The sequence below is a fragment of the Lipotes vexillifer genome, unplaced genomic scaffold (genome assembly GCF_000442215.2).
Source record: "Lipotes vexillifer unplaced genomic scaffold, Lipotes_vexillifer_v1.1 scaffold515, whole genome shotgun sequence".
Classification (NCBI taxonomy): Eukaryota; Metazoa; Chordata; class Mammalia; order Artiodactyla; family Lipotidae; genus Lipotes; species Lipotes vexillifer.
In genome coordinates this window covers 664,293-667,752 of record NW_006772017.1, presented here as the reverse complement: position 1 = coordinate 667,752, position 3,460 = coordinate 664,293, and positions in this window count along the sequence as shown.

Below are 3,460 nucleotides of genomic sequence, written 5' to 3'. Positions count from 1 at the left end.
TTCTCTTAATGACCTGCCTTCAGACCGAAGAGGCGAGTTTCTAAGCCATGTTTGAGCCTCATAAAAGCCATGTGCCTGCGTATTGGGAAATATCCTTTAAATGGCAAGATCAAGCCCCCATTTTACATCCTTTCTGAGTGGAGCTCTCCGTTGATTATGTTAAGTGCTGGCCACGGGTAAGAAACACAAAAAGGTCATTGTCCTGGACTGTGGCAAAGGCCAGTTACACACTTGTTAATTTCCTGATTTATGACACTGAGGAGATGGAACTGAAGGCAAGGCTTCCTCTGTCTCTCCCTCCCTCTGTCTCTGTCTCTCTCCATCTTTGTTTCTCTCTCTCTCTTTCTCTCTCTCTCTCTCTCTTGCTGTCTCTCTTTCGGTGGTGCTGGTGGAAACTATTAAAACAGAGGCAGATCAGGAAGTTTGTGATAAAGAGAAGCCAGGCTCTCGTCTGACATACAATCTCTCTTGGCTTCAGTAAACTTGCTCCTTCAAGGCCTGCCATCAACAGAGTCGGGCTCACGTTTCACCACTAAATCTGAGTCAACAATCTCTAATCTGGACACTGGGTTCGGAATCCAGGCTCAGGTTGCACTTGGAAGCTGACAGCAGGGACGAGAGCAGAGAAAAATACGGCCTTTGTTTCTGGTTTGCTCGTCCCCACTGAGCTGAGCTGAGGTCATGTGTCGTTTTCTGTCATCAACAAGATAAAAGTTTGCACCTCTCTGGCCCTGAAATGGCTCTCCTGCCATTTATATTAAGGCCAAGAAGCTCTCTGCCCCAGGACTGGAGGGCCAAGTTTGTGGAGAGCTGAGATTTGGAGTCCTTTTCATCTTTCTGACATGTGATACCGTGACATAGGCAGCTCTTGCTGGGTTGCTATGCAGATATACAATTTCTGAAAAGTTACACCCGGAAAATGAAAACCTCGGGCTGGATTAGCATTTCACAAAGAACAGGGATAAAATGTGTAGCGGTTAGGCTAAAAAGCTAAAAAAAAAAAAAAAAAAAAAAAAAAAAAAAAAGTGAATTAAACTTTCATGAAAACAAACTCTTTTTTAAAGGATCAATATGTATAAAAGTATCTTATTGCATTCCTGGCCTTTGGTCCTGAGCCCTAATCCAGCTACCGTACGTGAAGGGGATACCTGAGGCAAATGGACGAGACCGGAAGGCAGGTCTCGGTGTGGGCTGGGGGCTTGGGTGCTGAGAGCACGCAATCCAAAAAGGCCCCTCCCGGGTGCTGTTGGTTTATGAAACTCTTCTTTCCCTGTCTATAGTTGTTTTCGTTGTTTTTATGTTGTTATCTTTCCCTTTGGTTTTAGTAAACCTAGAAAGAAGGGGAAAAGAATACCGCATAGTCTAAAGCTTGTGGCTAAATATGCTTCTGCATTGACCTTCCCTTTCTTGATAAAGGTCAGAAGGCACGCCTTCCAGAGCTCACTCCCTCCACAACCAGCCTTTCCTAAACAAATTTTTTTTTCCAAATATTTCCAATACCAGGGCTTCCCTGGTGGTGCAGTGGTTGAGAGTCCGCCTACCGATGCAGGGGACACGGGTTCGTGCCCCGGTCCGGGAGGATCCCACATGACGCGGAGCGGCTGGGCCCGTGAGCCATGGCCGCTGGGCCTGCGCGTCCGGAGCCTGTGCTCCGCAACGGGAGAGGCCACATCAGTGAGAGGCCCGCGTACCGCAAAATATGTATATATATATATATATATATTTCGAATACCAGAAATTATCTTAGATGGAGCATTTATGCGGAATGTGAGGTGTTTGCATGAGAAGCAGGAGAGGGGAAGTGACGAGGGGTTTTCCTTGTTCTCCAGGCTGAGGCTTCCCGAGCCGGCCTTATCCACACAGCTGGGCAGGTGGTGGCCCCTCACTGCTGCTTAGAGGCTCTGGAGGGGAACCCAGAGCAGGAAATGGGGAAGGGAGGTTCGAAGACACAGAGGGTGTGGAGCAGATTCGAGGGACTCAACTGATCTTGCCTAGCAACTGAGTCCTTCGACACTGAGTGCACTGCGTGCCAGGTGCCCGAAGGGAATGCAAAGATAAAGTAGCCCTGGTGCTTGCTCCCAGGCTGTTAGAGGAAGGCTCGGCAGTGGAAATAAGCACCCTAAAGAGCTTTGGAGCGAATCCCCTTGAGCATTCTTCTTTGTTACGTTATGAGGCCGGCAGTGTTTGCAAAGAAGAGTTCTCATTCCGGACAGGAATTGATGGGAGGTTAGGTGAGGAAGATAAGGGCAACTGCCTTTTTCTATAACTCAGGAGGTGGGAACCATTCCTGTGCTCATCCACACATCACTCTCAGGGCTCATGCTCCAGTCACACTCAAAGATGAGATGACACATATGAAAGTGTCAGATTTGGCGTCCCTCGAGGTACTCGATTAAATGCTCTTCCATTCATGCATTCAGGCATCCATGCACCCACAAGAGGGAAGCGGAAACGTGAGCGTGCTGGTGAGGGAAGGGCTAGGTATCCGAATGCCCAGATGCGGGAGCACGCTCTGCCCTTACTTAGCCTCTGTGTGCTCAGCTTCCTCATCTATAAAATGGGAATAATCACGGTAATCACCCCACTTGTGATTATGAGGTTGTGGTGAGGCATAAATAAAATAATGCAACCAAAATGGCATTCAGTACACATTGGATAAATGTCGTTAAGATTAGCATTCCCTCTTGGAGGGGTTCACGTCTGCTGGATTGGCCCAGCCCTGCAGGTGAGGAATGGGTGAGGAAAGAGAATATGATTTGTTCCCAGAGATCTGGAAGCAGGCTGGAATGACATCATCAGGCACGTGTCCCATTGGCTGATTCAAATTCATACTGAGTTGTGACCTGAGTTGACACAGGTATTTCTGCTGCTGTGGTGCCATCCAAGAGCACTGCATATGGGGACTGAGGGTCCAGATCTTGGCTCTCTGACTTATTAGCTGAGTGACCTGAGCAGATCACTTAATCTTCCCGGACTGTATCTTCCTCATCCAGAAATGAGGATTGCACGGCCTGTATAGCATGTGGTTTAATAAGAATTGCCTGAGACCGTCTGTGTGACTGCCTGGTGTGGTGTCTGGCACGTGGGGACTTTCAACATTTCCGTCCATTCGTTCGGTCAGCTAGTTGACCCTGGATCCAGTGGCCCAGCCCCAGAGTGACTGTGAGGCTTGGCTGTAGCCCCCTGCCCTCTGGGCAGAGGGACGGAGTCTTGTGTGGCCCTGGCAGCCCCCCTGCCGCTCTTCTTTGACACCCCTTCACCCATCCAAACAAGTGCCACAGGAGAAAGCCCAGCTTACAGCTCCCCAAATCAGAATAAGGGGAAATGGAAAACAGCCCCTGGCCCACATGCCCCCTTTCTTCCTGCCCCAGGAATCTAACACAGGAACAATCTGCCTCTCTCTCCTCTCCTCTGAGCTGTTTACACAGGCCCCCTTTCCATCTCCCTCAAACTTTCCCTA